The sequence below is a fragment of the Protopterus annectens genome, chromosome 12.part0, assembly GCF_019279795.1.
Source record: "Protopterus annectens isolate FY-2018-M chromosome 12.part0, PAN1.0, whole genome shotgun sequence".
Classification (NCBI taxonomy): Eukaryota; Metazoa; Chordata; order Ceratodontiformes; family Protopteridae; genus Protopterus; species Protopterus annectens.
The window spans coordinates 1,377,277,641-1,377,298,306 of record NC_056746.1 but is presented as its reverse complement, the minus strand read 5'-3'; the positions used below and the strand labels follow the sequence as shown (position 1 = coordinate 1,377,298,306).

At 46.1% G+C, this 20,666-nt stretch overlaps 1 protein-coding gene and 1 pseudogene across 1 annotated transcript in view; both read left to right on the top strand.

Annotated features, from left to right (window-relative positions):
- LOC122817219 (sodium-dependent lysophosphatidylcholine symporter 1-like) overlaps positions 1-20,666 on the top strand; it is a 985,499-nt gene that overhangs the window by 340,524 nt on the left and 624,309 nt on the right. The gene's annotated exons all lie outside the window — the stretch shown is intronic.
- LOC122817399 lies at positions 19,293-19,439 on the top strand (annotated as a pseudogene).

Genomic DNA, 20,666 nt, shown 5'->3' with positions numbered 1-20,666 from the left:
AGGGGGAGAGAATTCTGCATTCCTTGGATGTGCACAGACAGCTAAGATTCTACTTGAGCAGGACAAAAGCTCTAAGAAAAACTGAGCAATTACCAGTGTCATATGCTGCAGGATCAGAAGGAAAGGCTATTTCAAAGTAGACAATTTCAAGGTTTATAAGCCACTGCATCAGTTTCTGCTACTTACACCATGGTAAACCTGTGCCCAAGGGCATTAGGTCTCATTCCACCAGAGCTGCAGCTACTTCAGGAGCCTTTCTCAGAGGAGTACCAACCAAAGACATTCTAGAGGCTGCTACTTGGAGTTCTGTTCACACCTTTACAAAGCATTACCATTTGCCTCTTTACTCTAAGTCCAAGGCAGGCTTTGCCGCTGCAGTGCTGCAGGGCCTTATAGCCGCACCTAATGCTGTTTAGCTCCAGCCTCCCAACCATAGCTTTGGAATTCTACCCAAATGTAATGACTGCAACAGTGAAACATGAAGAACATAGTACAGTTGTGTACACTTACTATAAATGTAGATGTTCGAGTGTATTCACTGTTGCAGTCCAGGTTACCCTCCCGCCATCTCCCTGTCATTCTGAAGTTTATCTTTCCTTCTCTGTCTTCTACAACCTATGTGGTGTATTTGCTTGTAGATGAAGGTAAAGTTTATATTGTTGCATGTGTGTGTGTGTGTGTGTGTGTATATATATATATATATATATATATAACATTTTGCTACCTTTTTGGGGGCACCTGACATCGGGAGCAAGAAAAACTAAAGAAAATGACATCGGCTGCATGTTTTATACCCCTGATGACCTGACGTCATGGAAGAGAAGACAGCAACCGATGCAGGACCCAAGACTTTGGAATTCAGGCCGACTGAGGGCAACCTGCCAGCAGATTACCCAAATGTAATGACTGCAACAGTGAATACACTCGAACATCTACATTTGTGGTAAGTGTACACAACTGTACTTTTTCATGCCTCCACCAAGGCTTTTTATCAGTGTTATATCGAGTCGCTCATGCAATTAGAATGTCTACCTTTTAACCTCTTAGTGCAGGAAATCTGGACAAAGCTCGACAAAGTGGGAGGACGAAGGCCCAAAAATAAGGATATATTTTAAATATTGCTCTTATAAGCTTAGAAAGTTGCTGGAGTAGCAGGGTTTGTGTTAGCATACATTTCCTGAGGAATGTGAAGTCTGAAACACAAATGCATGCCATTATTTAGTGGCTTAAATCTTGACAACATCCCAGTGAGTTACTACAAAACCACACATCCTGAGGCAATGTTACAACTGGCTTATGTACACAGAAAACCCACTTCTCCTACCACAAAACACTAACATATGCGAAAGATGCAGTTATACAGCCTAACTGGAAGCTAAGCTGTCTCCTCCCAAGACTGGAACAGACAATCAAGAGGAGAAGGTTAACATTTGCACCACAACTCCAGCCGCACTCAGACCTACTAAAACAGCACTGGCAAAAAATACACAGAAATATACAAAATCATACTCGGAGGCTCTAAATAAAAACCTGCAAAAGCATCAGAGACCTCCAAAGCAGACACCCAAACAACCTGCACTTCCCATCACAAACCAGACAACACAAAAAACAGAAAATCAGTGTGCCGCACAATCACAGCCCTTAAGGCGAAATAACAGACCTAACACACTAGTTATAGGTGACTCTATAGTCAGGCACACTGATGTCCCACTCACTAGGCAGGACAAGCAGAAGGTTACTGTTAGCTGCCTGTCGGGAGCCAGAATCCGCCACATAACACAAGCACTCAGGTCACTCCAGAACAAGTACAAATATGACTGTGTCATTGTTCATGTTGGTGTGAATAACCTGAGATGTACCTCCCTGGACTACATGAAAAGAGACATGGAAGAGCTCTCTGATCATGTTGCCCAGGCTGGTATGACCCTGACCCTGAGTAGCATCCTGCCCTCACCAAGAATGATACCTGAGTATAAAGAAAAAAATGATCAATTTCAACAATTGGCTAAGCTTCTGGTGTCATTCAAAGGGGATCCAGTGTCTGTCAGCCTGGGACGACATGCTCAACAAGCTGCGTTGCTTCACAAGAGATGGCTTGCACCTGTCACCCCTAGGCTTTCGAATACTGTCCAAGGTTCTTGCTGCCCCCATAGTGCCTTTTTTAGGCAAGGCTCAAAAGTCAAACCCACCTCTGTAAACAGCACAATTAAGAAAGAACTGAGGGTTATGCTACTCAATGCCAGGAGATTAAATCTCAAAATGCACGCGCTCGAAGCACTCCTCAGTATGGAGAACGTCGACATCTGTGCAGTAACTGAAACCTGGTTCAAGGATCCAGAGAGCACCCCAGCACTACCAGGCTACAATTCATACCACACGTTTCGGCCACAGAACACGGACCAAAACACAAAAGGAGGGGGTGTATCCATATTCATCAAGGATACCTACACCTCCAGGTTAGTGGCGCAACATGATACCTCTGAGATCATCCATGTGCAACTAACATCGGGCAAATCTGCAATGCAAATTGTGGCCTGCTACAGATCACCCTCCATGACCCAGGACCACCACTCCACCTTTCTGGAGACACTGGAAAACATGAAGGTCCTTCCAAACACCCTGATATTGGGCGATTTCAATTACCCTACCATTCACTGGGAAAACCTCTCGAGTACAAATTCCCAGGACCAGCGCTTCCTGGAATTCATCCACTCAAATGCCCTGGATCTGCTGGTAAACTCCCCTATCAGAGGTGAAAACATATTGGACCTGGTCATCACAAACATGGGCGACAGGTGTTCCACACTGGAGATCAACTCATCACTGGTTAGATCAGACCATAAACTAATCACTCTGGATGTCCACACCCCACCACCACCCTCAACTAAGGAAACCACAGTAAAAACCTTTTCTAAAGCAAACTTTACCTTACTTAAGACAGAGGTGGTAAGTTTCACAGCCCCCATGCTAAGGGATAACGCTGTCCAAGATGCAGAAACCTTTACAAATGCACTCTATGAGCACCTACAAGGATGCATGGATCATGCCATCCCTAGCAAAACCAAGACTCACTCCTCTAAGAGAAGGAAACCAGTTTGGTGGACCCCTGCAATAAACAGGCTATACAACAGAAGGAGGAAACTAGTTCAGAAAAAAAAGCAAATCCCAAAAAGGAAAGACATCCCTGATCAGTATCAGTAAGAAACTGAGGTCTGTCATGAAATCATCCAAGGCTAACTTTGAAAGACAAATAGCCAAGGATTCAAAAGATAACCACAAAGCCTTCTTTAGCTATGTTAAGAATCTAAGTGGCAACTCGCTGATATGCACTGAACTAGTGCAAAATAGCACAAAATATACTGAACCTACTGATATTGTCAACATGCTGGCAGATAGATTCAGTACAAACTTCACCCCCCTCTCACCTCCAAAAGGGCCCACAACAATACCAGAAAAGTATAGTGTCCCAAAAATCACAGACTCACAGGTGAAAACAGCCCTTTCAAAAGCCAACAATACAGCGTGAATGGGACCAGATGGTGTCCCAGGCAGCGTCTTGCACAAACTACAGAACGAACTAACCCCCCACCTAAACACGCTGTTCAGCCTCAGCCTCTCCGCAGGCTACGTGCCCATAGAATGGTGCACAGCAACAGTTATTCCTCTCCACAAAGGAGGGGCCACAACTGACCCTGGTAACTATCGCCCCATAAGACTGACTAGCCTGGTCTGAAAGGCTATGGAGCGCATCATCATGGAACTCATTAACAAAGACATTAGGAACCTCCAAACACTTGACCCAACCCAGTTCAGCTTTGTTAAGGGCAGATCATGCCTACTAAACCTGGTTGACTTCTTCGAGACAGTCATCAAGGCCATAGACGAGGGAAAGGTGGTTCACACAGCCTACCTTGACCTCGCCAAGGCTTTCGAAACCATTCCCCACTTGGGTATTACAGAAAAACTCACCAGCCTGGACATAAACCCCTATGTCACGAGACTGGTTGCCAACTGGCTTACAGACAGAACTCACACGGTAAGAAAAGAGGGCTCCAAGTCCGACTCTAAACAAGTCACAACTGGTGTCCCGCAAGGCTCGGTCCTGGGACCCCTACTGTTCGGCATATACTTCTCAGACGTACAGGCAAACACAGGAAGACTATGGCTAACCAAGTTCGCCGATGACTGCAAACTGGGAGCCATAATTGACTCTCCAGCTGACACGGACATCCTCCAAAAGGGCCTTACTGAGATGGACACCTGGTGTCAAAGTCATGGCCTCAAGCTAAATGCCAAAAAATGCATAGTCATCCCGTTTCGGAAAAACAAAACACTCACAAATTACCATATAGGTGGCAGCCCCCTTAATACAGAAGAGGTAATAAGAGATCTGGGGACCCAGGTAGATAGTAATCTCTCCTTTGACAATCATATTGCCAAAGTAGTTAGGAAATCCTTCTATGTGGCCCATGTAATTACTAAAGGGTTCGCATCTAGAAGTAAAGAGGTTATAGTGCCCCTCTTCTTGTCACTCATTAGACCCATCATAGAGTACAATGCCCCATTTGGGATGTACCTCACAAGACACTTCCAACAGCTGGAAAGACCACAAAAGTACCTCACCAAGAGGATTACTGGTCTCAAACATATGTCCTATGCAGCCCGATTGAAAAAACTCTGGCTGTACTCAGTGGCATATCGCTTACTCAGAGGTGATCTCTGCCTGACTTAAAAAGTCATGGACATGCTGCACCTAAAGAAATCCAAGTCATTGCGAGCCACGCGCTCTAGTGAGCTAAACCTCGCCACAACAATAAATAGAACATGCTGGAGGGATAGATTCCTGTCACAGAGACTCCCCATGCTTTGGAACAAAATTCCAAATTATATCAGGCAGAGCCTCTCACTAACACTCTTCAAGAGAAACCTTGACGAGTGGATGGGTAACAGAAAATACACCCCTGGGATCACTTCATTGGCTCTGGTTGACAGAGGATCAGTTAATTAATCAATGGGGTGGCGAAGGCCGACACTAGGCTTGTAAATGTCCTCGGGCAGATAGCCTAGTGCCTACCTATGAACATTTTATGAGCAACAGACCAAAAATATGAGGCAAAAATCAGGACATTCTGCTAAAATATGGACAGCTGAGTGGTGTGTTAGAATGGTCTAATACAATTATTGTTGTTATATGTAGTAGTACGTATTAAAGGAAACATTGCTGCCCATTTTGCTTATATTTTAAGTGGGTGTATGGTGCGCCATGAACCCTCATAGAAACAAACAGACAAAAATACATAAAATATCTGGAATAAAGGAATGCATGGAATGCATGAGAACCAGGTTACAGTAATCTGTAATACAAAGTGCAAACACCACTTGCTGGGGCTGTTTCAAAATAGTTTTAAATGAATCCGTCATGTAAAGAGTGACAAAAAAGCATTCATGAACTGACAGCAATTGAGAAATTGTGAATGGTAAAGTTTTGCTGTGGATTTGGATGCCTGGATGCCGAATCCGAGCTGCAAAGTACGTAATAGTTGATAAGCCAGCATGCTAGTGCCCTATCACTAAAGGTTTCAAGAACATAAGTGTCACATTTACCCAAACATTGCCAACTGTACACAAGTGAAGTGCCTGTTTTCAGGACCGATTGGAACACAAGTCTGATAAATAGTTGTTACAAAATAAACATGTTGCTTGCAAATGGAGACTGAGAAAATCAGATCCAGGGGCTACATGTATGACTTACCATGAATTTCATCATGAATTTCATATCTGTTCATGATCTTAACATTCTCTTTTATACATCTAGACCTGCATGCATACATCAATAAGCAGAACAGGTTACAAGCATATTTTAATATGTGTGTGTGAATATAGATATATATATATATATATATATATATATATATATATATATATATATATATATATATAGATAGATAAATTAGGTACAATAAATAGGTTATAGATGTGCAACTTACTTGCTGATGGTATGTTTTTGTTTGCATATGTAGATAATTTAAATGAGAAACTTGGCATATCGCTAGACTGTGGAGCAGCTTATCACATAACCTGGCAAGGTCCCATGTATTTGTTGGAATAGGCAGAACTGTGTTTTTATTTTAGGTGTTGGGTAGATAAATCTGTTAGGCCCATTTGATTGTTAGCAGCTCTAACCTTTAATTTTGTATGCTATATTTCCAGATAAGTTTATGTTGTAATTAAAGAGTAGTAGATGGATAAAACATTGGGTGTAATTTATTTTTTTTGTCTTTGTTCTATTGTCATATATTTATATTTGTAGTTCTTTTTTAGTTCATTATCAAATTGAATGTGACCACCTTGTGTGGAATATGTTTTGTAGTAGTTTAACATGGAGCCACCTTTTTAAGTTGCTGACATTACAGCAGTTTAGTTTGATAACATTTTGTTATGTATTTTGGATGAGCTAGTGAGTTTTGTTGACTGGGGTAATCTCAACTGGGATAACTCAACGTTTTACTGAGGGGATCAGTTGGGTGAATGTTTCATTTTGGTGCATGTGTATACATGGACATACTAAGGCATACACTGTTAGAAACTCCTGGTGTTCAGACTGAAGAATGCTTCTCAAACAATCTAGAAATATATCGCTGATAAGTATATTTCTTAGCCGTTTAACGTTTCTGAGTTCTGCATTGTCTTAATTTTTGCCTGACTGAATTATTTTCGATATTGGCTGGCACTGTTTTTTATTTCTCATCTGCACTAAAACTGGTTCCCCCCCCTAGTCCTGTGGTGGTGTTAAAGTTTATAAAACTGGTCAAACAGCTTTTTGTTATCTGATTGCTTCAAGGCGTACCAAAGTCTGCTCTTCAAATTTTCCCTTAGATCTGCTAGTTCTCTCCTCTCCTGCACTTCTACTAGCTTATTAGTTTAGCACTTTACCAGACTTCTTGTAGCAATTATTGTAGCACACAAAAGTGCTACCAGCACTAAACGTTCTACTAAGAAACAGCTCAAGTACTTATTATTAATGCCCACCCCTCCAAGCATGTCTAAAGGTCAGTTCCTTGTGCTTTCTCCTATTAACTTGGTGAACCTGAGCATCCTGAGGCAATGTAGCAACTGCCTCATGTATGCTGACAACCCTCTCCTCTTACCTCCCAACTCTCAGACTTGTGAGAGATGCACTTGTATATCCAAATTGGAAGCCACGCACTCTCCAGCCAAGACCGGAATAGCAGGTCAAGAGGAGAAGGTCAACACCCTGGGGATCACTCCAATGCCTCTACTCAACAGAGGCACTAGAAACTAAGGTTGGGTGGCACGATGCCAGGGTAATCCTATGGGCTAGGCTTGTAAAGGATCAAGGGCCATTAGCTTAGTACACACCTATGAACATATGAAGTGCTTCTGCATACATGGTCAGACTGCTGAAGTGACCGCTGGGTAAAATAGTCTATTGTGTCATTTTGGTGCTTGTATATACACAACACAAACAGCTGAATGGGGTTAATGGAGAAAACAATTCGTTAGTGTGTCAGGAAAAAGCTTTTGCATAATTGGATAATCCATTTGGCCATTGTATTTATTAATTTACTTTGTTTACTGGGCTAGTGCACTGATCTCAGTAGACCATTTGCAGGCATTGCCCAGGTAAATAGGATCACATAAAGACATGTTCATAAGACGTTGACAAAACATATTTTCAGATTCAAGGATATGATTACAAACAAATGTATTTACAGACACATGAGTATGCTACCACATTTAGGTTAAGCAACAGTACTGAACATGTAGTCAAAACATGTTTGGGTGGGAAGAAAGGCTTAGTGACCTGTATTTTATTGTTGTTTTTGGCATAGCTCAACCAGATATTTTGGACAATATTTCTGCCTTTTTCACTGCTGTGTCTTATTCAACTAGAGGGTTGGTTAGAGGAGATAAAATGATTTACTATTTTTGGAGGAATTCTTACATGGATCAGCTAGGTAATTTACATATTTCTGACTTTATTTCTGTTTATGATTATACTCAGTGGTTGGCTCAGTGACATAAATGTTATTCAGTGCACAAAAGTACCAGCATGGAGCAGCCATATATTTTGGGCAATGTTCCTGGCTCTGTCAGTCATGTGTGGAATTTAGGTGGGAGGAAGGGTATATAAGTGTTATACTATTTTTGCTGAATTGCTCTGGTCTTCTCCTAACAGATGTTAATGAGTCAATGTTATATAACATCTGCATCAGGTAATCTGAGCATGCAGAACATTGCAGTAACAGAATGTAAATCATTATCACCTTATTAATTTGCAATATATGCAGTCAGAGTATAACACTGAGTCCTTATCACTTGGGTAAAACTCTCAGCAGCTGCCCCTGTTATTCACATTACTAAAAGTCATTATCACATTGAAGAATGCACATGCCAGATTTTGGTTTCTGTCTATGTGGAGTCATGCATAATTCCTCGCTCCCAAGTTTCTTTCTTTCATTTTTGGTAAATAACTTAGCACATTGACATGTTCACTAGCATAGTAATCCCTCATTTTGAAGACTGTATTAGTACTTACAACATGGTAAAATAACTGTGTCTGTATGCTGTACACATGTACATATATCACAGTTTGTTTAGGACTAAGGTTATGAAAATTATATTTTTTTCATATGTTGGTAAATAACTTTGCTAGGGAGTATGTCAATGTGCTAAGTAATCCCTCATTTTGAAGACTGTTTCAGTATGTACAACATGGTAAAGAATTGTCTGTATGCTGTACACATGAACAAATATCACAGTTTGTTTAGGACTTAGGTTATGGAAGTTATGATTTTTTTCATATTTAGGTAATTAACTTTGCTAGGGAGCATAGAATTGTGCTAAGTGATACCTCATTTGGAAGACAGTGTTAGTCCTTACAACATGATAAACTAATTGTGTCTGTATGCTGTACATGTACAGATATCACAGCTTGTTTAGGACTTAGGCTATGGAGGTTATTTTTTTTTCATATTTAGGTAAATAACTTTGCTAGGGAGCATGTGATTGTGCTAAGTGATACATCATTTTGAAGACAGTATTAGTCCTTACAACATGGTAAAAGAACTGTCTGTATGCTGTGCATGTGTACAGATAGTTTGTTAGCACTTTGGTTATGAAAATTATTATATTATTTCATATTTTGGAAAATAATTATGCTAGGGAGCATGTCAATGTGCTAAGTAATCCCTCATTTTGAAGACTGTATCAGTATATACAACATGGTAAAAGAATGGTATCTGTATGCTGTACAATGTACAGATATCACAGTTTGTTTAGGACTTAGGTTATGGAAATTATAATTGTTTTTCATATTTTGGTAAATAGCTTTGCTAGGGAGCATGTAACTGTGCCAAGTAATACCTCATTTTGAAGACAGTGTTCTTACAACATGATAAAAGAACTGTCTGTATGTTGTACACATGTACAGATATCACAGTTTGTTTAGGATTAAGGTTATGAAAATTATGATTTATTTTCATATTTTGGTAAATAAATTTGCTAGGGAGCATGTCAATGTGTTAAGTAATACCTCATTTTGAAGACAGTATTAATAGTTACAACATGGTAAAACAATTGTGTCTGTATGCTGTACACATGTAGAGATATCAATGTTTGTTTAGAACTTAGCTTATGGAAATTATGATTTTTTTTTCATATTTTGGTAAATAACTTTGCAAGGGGGCATGCCAATGTCCCAAATAATACCTCATTTTGAAGACAGTCTTATTCCTTACAACATGGTAAAATAACTGTCTGTATGCTGTACACATGCACAGATATCACAGTTTGTTTAGTCTTGTAGGATTATGAAAATTATACTTTCGCAATATTTCTCTTTATTATGCCCATGTCTTTGCAAGGGAACATGGTGATGATACAAATGATGCATCATTTTGAAGCTGACATTGAGCCACACAACTTGTACACTAATGTATAACCTCTGTCTGTTACACGTGATGAGATATTATGCTTTATTTATCAATAATGAGAAATATAATATTAATCATATTTCTGTGAATATCGCTGCAACAGAGCATCACACAATAATGGTTAAGGTATTATTTTAAAGCTGACATTCATACAAAGAAATTAATTGCAAATTGTCTAGGCTATGTGGTACAGTCACCAAGATATTGTGATTTGTTTTACCAAAAAGGTAAACAATATGCTTAATGTCAGCATTCTGTGGCAGATATTTAATAATAAGTTACATACACACTGTCAACATTTACACTGTTGGAAAGGTCAGTGTCTGCTGAACAACTTTCACATTTACATTTTTAGTCTAGCTCTTATGGTTAAAGAGTTATGATCATTTGTTATGTGTATGGTATTGCAAATGGATTGTCTGAAAATAAGCTAAGGCTGCCAGTGTTGTTCCTATGGTGGAAGTAAGCAGGTAGCATTTTCTGAGCTGCTCTGGAGTGAATGTTGAATCAAGAATTAGAGACAAAGACTCAGAATCAGGAACAAATTTTAAATATTAGTGTTATATACCTAGAAAGTTTCTGCTATAACAGGTTTTGTGTTAGCAAATATTTTCTGTAGAGTATGAAGTCTGAGACTCACATACATCATTATTTAGTAACTACAGTCCACAGCACATTATGGATTTATGCCTCCAGCATTTACCATCTACCTGAGGAAAAATTCTTTGGAGTCTGCTTGGGGTATAGAAATACCTATGCAAACACTTCCAAGCAAAAATCCCAACTCTTCCAGACTTGGTTACATTTTTGGGAGCCATACATATGTCCTCCCATTGTTTCCTTGTAATTTGCTGATCCAGTCTATTTCCCTAATCTTTTCTAACCTCCTCTGATTGATTTGTATAGTTAATGTGCACTGTTTTATGTGCCCTGCTGATTATCCCTTTTTTAACAGCAGCTTCTGTTCTAGCTTCAACTGAAAACTCTACAAGAGCAGGTCTTTCACTTAGGATTCCCCAATACCTTTCTCTTTGCCTGTATTCTAATGTCAGCCCCTGGTAGGGAAGGGAGTCTCAACCCTGCAGTCCAAATGTCTTCTTGGCCTCTTCCCATTCTGTTACCTTTCCTTCTCTAGTTATTTGCTGTCAGTACTTTGGTTCCTTTTTTTCTCAAGTAAATTCTGTCCTGCTCTTACCTATTCTCAGTAGCCCTAATTGCAGACATTCCCACGGGTGAAGTCTTCTTTTTGCATTCTTGTGTTGGCTTAGTTCTTAGAATACTTTCTGCTACTTCATGAATATAATGTCCTCTATGGCTGTTCTTATTCTCCTTAAGGATCTCCATCTAAAATCCTACTCTCTCTCTCTCCTTATTTATTAAATTTCCTCCTGCTTCATTTGGAAGCCTCCAGGAGTTATGTAACCCGGGAAAAGAGCTCTACCGCCTGGGTAGAAATGGAAGCCGTGAGGGGGTCCTTCCCAATGGAAGTCCTTAAGATGGCGTCCCCGAAAAATTGCAAAGTCCCCAGAGGTGCTCTGGACAGGAGAGCAGGGGCACACAGATGTCTTGATAAGAATGGAGCTGCCCCTCCATGGCCGAGGGGAGTTCTGCGAGGCTGGCTGCGATTGGAGGGAAGTCCCACTGAGAGGGCCCGAGGGCATGGGGACACTGCACGATTTGGCAGCCTTCAGGGGATATGTCAGAGATGGAGACCATGGAGCTCTGGACTGGAAAGGAGGGGGATGTGGAAGTCCTGATGGAGTAGGCCTGCCCCTCAGTGGCTAAGGAGAGCTCAGCAAGGCTGGAAAGGATCGGTAAAGTTCCCCAGAGAGGCTCCAAAGGCAGAGTTGACATATTACAATTTAGCAGCCTGCATGAGTTATGTAACGCAGGAAAATAGCTCTTCCACCTGGGTAGAAGTGGAAGCCATGAGGGGGTACTTCCCAATTGAAATCCTTAAGGGAGAGAGAGGTGGAAAGCAGCCAGGCAGGGAGTGCTCCTGCCTGGGTGAGAAGGTCCGGATCTTGTCCCGCAGTGGGACGGAAGTCCTTAAGGGAGCGTCTGGCAGAAGGCTGCGGGGCCAGGAGTGCTCCTGCCTGGGTGAGCGGGCTCAGGTGGAGCCCTCCACAATGGAAGTCCTCAAGTGAGCATCTGGCGGATGGCTGCGGGCCTGGAAAGCTCCTGTCAGGCAGGGGGAAGGTGTCCAACCTCACCCAGTACCAGATGGCATCCCTGAAATGTCACAAAGTCCCCAGAGTGGCTCTGGACCAGAAAGGAAAGGGGCTCGGAAGTCCCGATGAGAGCGTACCTTCCCCTCAGCGGCCGAGAGGAGTTCCACAAGGGCGGCTGGGATCTGAGGGAGGTCCCCCTGAGAGGCTCCGAGGGCACGGGGACAGGGCATGATTTGGCAGCCTTCAGGGGATATGTGGGAGAAGGGACCATGGTGATCTGGACCAGAAAGGAGGGGGGATGTGGAAGTCCTGATGAGAGTGGACCTGCCCCTTGGCAGCCAAGGGGAGTTCCGCGGGGCCGGCTGGGATCAAAGGGAGGTCCCCCTGAGAGACTTTGGGGGCACGGTCACATGGTATAGTTTGGCAGTCTCCAAGAGAAACGTAACCCGGGAAAAGAGCCCTACTGCCCAGGTAGAAATGGAAGCCTGGAGGGGGAGTCCATCCCTGTGGAAGTCCGGAAAGGGGAGTGAGGTGGAAGGCGGCAGGGAGCACTCGCACCTGGGTGAGAGGGTCCGGATCGTGCCCCCCTCAGTGGGACGGAAGTCCTTAAGAGAGCATCTGGTGGAAGGCTGTGTGGCCAGGAGTGCTCCTGCCTGGGTGAGCTGGGTCAGGCAGAGCCCCCCATGATGGAAGTCCGCAAGGGAATGGCTGGCGGAGGGCTGCAGGGTCTGGAGTGCTCCTGCCTTGATGAGCAGGGTCAGGCAGAGCCCCCCACAATGGAAGTCCTCAAGGGAGCATCTGACTGTTGGCTGCGGGCCTGGAGAGCTTCTGCCAAGCAGGGGGAAGGTATCTGACCTCACCCGGTACCCGATGGCATCCCCGAAATGTTGCAAAGTCCCCAGAATGGTTCTGGACTGGAAAGGAGGGGGGCTCGGAAGTCCCGATGAGAGCGTACCTGCCCCTTGGTGGCCGAGGGGAGTTCCATGAGGGGGGGCCCGGGATCTGAGGGAGGTCTCCCTGAGAGGCTGCGAGGGCACGGGGACAGGGCATGGTTTGGCAGCCTTCAGGGATATGTGTGAGACGAGGACCATGGTGATCTGGACCAGAAAGATGGGGGACGTGGAAGTCCCGATGAGAGTGGATCTGCCCCTTGAGGGCTGAGGGGAGTTCCGCGGTGCCGGCCGGGATCAGAGGGAGGTCTCTTGAGAGACTCCGAGGGCACGGGGACATGGCATGGTTTAGTAGTTTCCAGTTGATATGTAACCCAGGAAAAGAGTCCTCCTGCTCAGGTAGAAGTGGAAGCCTGGAGGGGGAGTCCATCCTGGTGGAAGTCCAGAAGGTGGAGAGAGGTGAAAGGCAGCCAGGCAGGTTGCGCTCCCACCTGGGTGAGAGGGTCCAGATCCCCCCCCCCCCCGTAGGACAGAAGTCCTTAAGGGAGCGTCTGGCAGAAGGCTGCAGGGCCAGGAGTGCTCCAGGAGGAGTTCCCCCCATGACGGAAGTCCTCAACGGAATGGCAGGTGGAAGACTGCGGGGTCTGGAGTGCTCCGGCCTGGGTGAGTGGGGTCAAGCGGAGCCCCCCATGATGGAAGTCCTCAAGGGAGCATCTGGCAGACGGTTGCAGGCCTGGAGAACTAAGACGTCCAACCTAGCGTGGTACCCGACAGCATCCCAGAAATGTAGCAGTGTTCCCAGAATGGCTCTGGACTGGAAAGGAGTGGGGCACGGAAGTCCCAATTAGAGTGTACCTGCCCTTCCATGGCTGAGGGGAGTTCAGCAAGGGCTGCCAAGTTCTGAGGGAGGTCCCCATGAGAGGGTCCAAGGGTATGGGGACAGGGCATGATTTGCAGCCTGCAGGGGACATGGAGGTGGCAAGGTCCCCGAGGCAAGCCTTGTTCCGCAATTGGTTAAAGAAGTGTCTCTTCAGGGTCAAAAGGGAGGGCTGACGGGGTAGGCCCTGATGGAAGTCCTTAGGGGAGCTTTGTGTGGAGGGCTGTGGGGCCCGGAGACCTCCTGGCCATGCAGAGGCATCTGACTTTGCCCCATTCTCAAAGGCGTTCTTGAAAAATCTCAAAGTCCCCAGAATAGCTGTGGGTTGGAAAGGAGGGGGACCTGGAAGTCCTCATGAGAGCGGATCTGCCCCTTCGTGTCCAGGGAGAGTTCTGTCGGGGTGGTCACACCCTGCATGTTCGCTCTCCCAATCGTCCAGTGGGCACGCGTGATCCGGCACCATTTGGCAGCCTTCAGGAGTTAAGGGACGATGGGGTTTCCAGTCAGAGTGCGAGTCTGGGTCCCAGCCCCGGGGGAGGAACATCCTGCCAGGTATCTGCACGGGGTCGAGGCATACTCATGGGCCTCTTCCTCCCTGTCGGAAGTCTGTATGAGAGCAGATTTGCCCCTCAGTGGCCGAGGGGAGTTCCGTGGGGCCGGTCGCACCCTGCAGGTTCGCTTCCCAGATCGCCTGGCAGGCAAGCGTGATTCGGCACCATTTGGCATCCTTCAGGAGTTAGGGGATGACGGGGTTTCCAGTCAGAGTGTGAGTCCGGGTCCCAGCCCCGGGGGAAAAAGGTCCTGCCAGGTATTTGCACGCAGTTGAGGCGCTGCACGGCTGAAGTGTGTGGGGACTTTCTCGCATGTTTCTCTGGCTCTGAGCACTGACGCACACCGCACTGGCCCACAGCCCTCTGGGGTTCCGGTTGCCGGTCCACGACCAGCACTCGGGGTGCCCCCTACGTGGGGAGAGGGACCCCCTCCTGTTGGTGGAGGTGCGGTCTCTGGACCATCCTCTCCACCTACCTGCCGAGATGCTCCTATCTGGTTGATCCTGCCAGTAGCATATGCTTGTCTCAAAGATTAAGCCATGCAAGTCTCAGTGCACATGGATGCTGCAGTGAAACTGCCACATGGGTCATTAAATCAGTTATGGTTCCTTTGATCGCTCCATCGATGTTCTTCGTGTTTCACTGTTGCAGTCATTACATTTGGGTAATCTGCCGGCAGGTTGCCCTCGGCCTGCCTGATTAACAAAGTCTTGGGTCCTGCGTCAGTTGCTGTCCCTTCTCCTATGACGTCAGGTCATCAGGGGTTTAAAACATGCAGCTGACGCCATTTTAATCAGTCTTTCTTGCCGTGTGGTGCCCGAAGCAGAAGCAGTTCGTAAGTGCCGATCGGCCGACTCCTGAAATTTTCATTTTCGAGTTTCAGAACCGAAGTCTTCAACCTAAAGCTAAGTACCCCATTGGGGAAACTTTTTCTTGCTCCTTACCGATGTCAGTAAAAGTTAATAATTGTATTACTTGTGGGAAGCAAATACCTCATAAGGATTTTCATTTGTACTGTATTCCTTGCCTAGGCCCTGATCACATTTTGCCTTACTGTCGGTTTTGTGCTAAATTTAACCAACGCACTATTAAGCGTCGGTATATTTTTCCATCTAAATATTTTGGCTCAAGATTTAACTATCCAGACATGTTGTCAGTTAGCAATCCGACTACCGGAATTCACAAAAAAATGCAAAGAAAAAGACAGAGACAGAAAGTCGAGGTCCAAAACCGACGACGAAACTTTTCCTAAGCCAGTCGTCAGTTTGCTGGTACTCAGTGAGGCACTTTCGCAGCCCCTGTTACCCGCTACTTTTGATTCACAGGCCTCTACCGAGACCCATTTGGAGTCTGGCATGCCACGAGATTTTTCAAGTATTGAACCCACTCATTTTTTCTGATTACTCTTCTGATCAGGAATTATCTATTCCACCTTATGAGGACTCTGATGCAGAATAATCCATCTTTTCTGCATCTCCTCCTGAGGATTTTTCTTTTGGAGAAACTTTTTATACCTTAAGGGAACACTTTCACTGGGAGAGTCAGGATTTTCATGTGGTTAATTTCTACCACTTTTAAAACCTTTCTTTAAAAAGTTTCTGATGTTGGTAACTATAAATAAAATGTATAATTCCACTCAAACAAAATCCTTTAAGATGAAAAACACTTATTCACTAAAACTCAAATAGCACCTGCCAATTTTGAACATTCTGTCTAAAACAGTACGATCGTACATATAATATATGGTAAAATATTGTAGAATAGAATAGGGTAGAATAAAATGAAATAAAATAAAATAAAGTAATATTAAAATTAAATTTTAATTACCATGGCGGAACACAAGATACTATAATACTTTATAGAATCCTCAGTTACTAGATGTTGTTATTATTACTGTATATTGTTGTTCAAGTTCCTCTAAACTAACCAACAGGCTTCACATTTACCTCTCTTCTCTAAATCCAGAGCAGGCTTTGCCACTGCTGACCTGCAGGGCCTTATAGCTGCTCCTAATGCTGTATAATTCCATCCTCCCAACCATAGCTTTGGGATTCTACCCAAATGTAATGACTGCAACAGTGAAACACGAAGAACATACTACAGTTGTGTACAATTACCATAAATGTAGATGTTCGAGTGTATTCACTGTTGCAGTCCTGGTTACCCACCTGCCAGCCCCCTACTTTTCTCTTTTTATACATCTTCTTTCTGTTACTATGCTCAAAAGCCTTCTTGTTGTATTTTCTTTTATTTGGAGGTATATTTTTGTGTTCTAAATTACATGCATATATATATATATCTATAAAATTTGCTCCCCGTTTGAGGGGCAACTGACATCTGGGACAAGAAAAGCTGATTAAAATGGCGTCAGCTGCATGTTTTATAACCCTGATGACCTGATGTCATGGAAGAAGGGACAGCAACTGATGCAGGACCCAAGACTTTGTTAATCAGGCCGACTGAGGGCAACCTGCCAGCAGATTACCCAAATGTAATGACTGCAACAGTGAATACACTTGAACATCTACATTTATGGTAAGTGTACACAACTGTACTTTATTTGGATAACTGTGGTAATTCTAGAGCTAATACATGCTTACAAGCGCTGACCTCCAGGGATGTGTGCATTTATCAGACCAATACCAATCTAGGCCTCGGCCCGGCAGCTTTGGTGACTCTAGATAAACTCAGGCCGATTGCGTGCCCTTGTGATGGCAAAGCGACATTCGAATGTCTGCCCTGTCAACATTCAATGGTACTATCTGTGCATGCAATGGTGACCAAGGTAATGGGGAATCAGGGTTCGATTCCAGAGAGGGAGCCTGAGAAATGTCTACCCCATCCAAGGAAGGCAGCAGGCGCGCAAATTACCCACTCCTGACTCTGGGAGGTAGTGACGAAAAATAACAATACAGGACTCTCTTGAGGCCCTGTAACTGGAATGAGTACACTTTAAATCCTTTAATGAGGATCTATTGGAGGGCAAGTTTGGTGCCAGCAGCCGTGGTAGTTCCATCTCCAGTAGCGTATACTAAAGTTGCTGCAGTTAAAAGGCTCATAGTTGGATCTTGGGATTGGGCTGGTAGTCCGCCATGAGGTGAGCTACCACCTGTCCCAGCCTCTGCCTCTCGGCGCTCCCCTCGATGCTCTTAACTGAGTGTCCCAGGGGACCGAAGTGTTTACTTTGAAAAAAATTAGAGTGTTCAAAGCAAGCCAGTCACCTGAATACTTCAGCTAGGAATAATGTAATAGGACTCCGGTTCTATTTTGTTGGTTTTGGGAACTGGGGCCATGATGAAGAGGGATGGCCGAGGGTATTCGTATTGTGCCTACAGAGGTGAAATTCTTGGTCCGGCGCAAGATGAACAAAAGTGAAAGCATTGGTCAAGAATGTTTTCATTAATCAAGAACGAAAGTCCGAGGTTTGAAGACTATCAGATGCCGTTGTAGTTCCGACCATAAATTATACCGACTAGTGATCTGGCAGCGTTCTTCCCATGACCCGCCGGGGAGCTTCCGGGAAACCAAAGTCTTTGTGTTCTGGGGGATTATGTTTGCAAAGATGAAACTTAAAGGAATTGAAGGAAGGGCACCACCAGGAGTGGAGCTTGCGGCTTAATTTGACTCAACACAGGAAACCTCACCCGGCCCGGACACGGAAAGGATTGACAGATTGATAGCTCTTTCTCGATTCTGTGGGTGGTGGTGTATAGCCATTTTTAGTTGGTGGAGCGATTTGTCTGGCTAAGTCCGATAACGAACGAGACTCCGCCATGCTAACTAGTTATGTGGCCCAGTGCGGTAGTCTCCAACTTCTTAGAGGGACAAGTGGCTTTCAGCCACATGAGATTGAGCAATAACAGGTCTGTGATGCCTTTAGATGTCCAGGGCTGCACAGGTACTACACTGAATGGATCAGCTTGTGTCTACCCTTCTCCAACAGGTCCGGGTAATCCATTGAACCCCGTTCGTGATAGAGACTGGAGACTGCAATTATTCCCCCACGAACAAGGAATTCCCAGTAAGTGCGGGTCATAAGCACCCGTTGATTAAGTCTCTGCCCTTTGTACACACCGCCCGTTGTTATTACAGATTGGATGGTTTAGTGAGGTCCTCGGATCGGCCCCGTGGGGAGTTGGTCACGGCCCCGGCAGTGAGCCAAGAAGACAATCAAACTTGACTATCTAGAGGAAATAAAAGTCGTAAACAAGGTTTCCATAGGTAAACCTCTGTAAGGATCATTAATGCTGAGGGTCCTGGGACGGTGCCGTCCTCGGGTACCAGGGCCTCTCCTCGCTCCACTGCCCTGACCCTCTACGTGTCTCCCTGATTCCTATCTCTCTGTGCACCCTGGCGGAGGCAGGCAGGACTGAGCCCACAGCTTCTGGGGGGAGGGAATGAGAGGAGGGGTAGTGCCCGTCCCCCCTCGTCTCCTGGCGGCAGGGGGTCCCATCCGTGTGGCAGGAGGTACAGGTGCTCCTCTGCTGCCCTGAGGGGATGGTGGCAAAGGGTGCACCCAGCCCAGAGGTGCAGTCCGCCGCTAGCCCCGGAGGTGGCTGGCTCCCCATGCTGTAGGGGGAGGGAGAGGTTTCTGTCCCAGCGGGGGACAGTGGCCTCTCCTCTGGCTGTGTGGGACCACCCCCGGGGGTGGCACACCGGTGTCCTCTTCCCTCAATGTCGGATGTGAGTACCTGTGGAGGATGCCCTGCTCCCCACAGAGCATCAGTTCAAAGACACGAAAAGTCGACAGTGCAGCCACGTGCCGGCCGCTGTGGGACTCCCTGCCATCCTATTGTGTGGGGCCAGTAACCGCGGGCAGCAATTCCCCCGGCGAATGAGAACTTTATGACTCTGAGTGGTGGATCACTCAGCTCGTGCGTCGATGAAGAATGAAGCTAGCTATGAGAACTAATGTGAATTGCTGGACACATCGATCTTTCGAATGCACTTTGCGGCCCCGGGTTACTCCCGAGGCTACACCTGTCTGAGGGTCGTCGTGCCTTCCATCGCCCCCTGGGAGTGTTCGTCCCCCATCGAGGGTGTGGCTGGGGAGACGAGGGAGTCTGACGCGGGCCGTCTCATCCCCCTGACAGGGATGTGTATGGGGGAGAGGAGTCCCCCGGCGCCCTGAGCCGGGAAGCCCGTCTGAGGATGGGAGGGAGCAGGCGTGCATTCGGCCCACCCCCCTGGAGGCTGTCAGTGGTACTGTCACCAGGCTGTCCTCCCAGGGCAAGGCTCGATGCCCACCAGGGCCGCATCGGCCCACTACCACTCAGAGTCTGGTATTTTAGGGGACCGGGTGCAAGTGCCAGCGGAGGATGCATGTCCATCCATCCCAGAGTCCTGCGACCACACACCCCCACCCGCGACCTCGCTTGAAACGCGACCTCAGATCAGACATGGTGACCTGCTGAATTTAAGCATATTACTAAGCGGAGGAAAAGAAACTAACCAGGATTCCCTCAGTAACGGTGAGTGAAGAGCCCAGCTCCAAATCCCCACCTGGGCAACGGGTGCAGGGAAATGTGGCGTACAGAAGTCCGTCTCCCTGGCGCCACCCAGGGGGCCCAAGTCCTTGTGATCGAGGCTCAGCCCACGGACTGTGTGAGATTAGTGGCGGCCCCTGGCAAGTCGGGATCTGGTCTTTCCAGAGTCGGGTTGTTTGTGAATGCAGCCCAGAGAGGTTAGTTAACTCCACCTAAGGCTAAACACTGGCACATGGCTGATAGTGGACAAGTACCGTAAGGGAAAGTTGAAAAGAACTTTGAAGAGAGAGTTCAAGAGGGTGTGAAACCGTTCAGAGGTAAACAAGTGCGGTCCGCGCAGTCCACCCGGATTATTCAACTCGGCGGCAGTGCCTGATTCCTCTCCCCCTCCAGGGTGAGGGGACCGTCCCTGGGTGTGCCGGCCACCGTCAGGCACACTTCCTCTGTGATGGTGCTCTGTGACCGGTTCTGGGTCGGTCAAGAGGGGTGTGTTACAGCCCAAAGTATCAGCCCTCACTGTGCCCCAGGGTCATGGGAGATGACCGCTGCACACCCTCCCTTGCCCACGCAGAGGTGACCTGGGGCCCCCGGCTCCCAGAGGGACTGTCAACTAGGCCAGACTCTCCTCAGCGTGGCCCGACCGGATCCCACCGCCAGGCTAGTGGGCTCACCTCGGGTGCCCAGGGTCCACGGTGATGTCGGTAACCCAACCGTCCCATCTTGAAACACGGACCA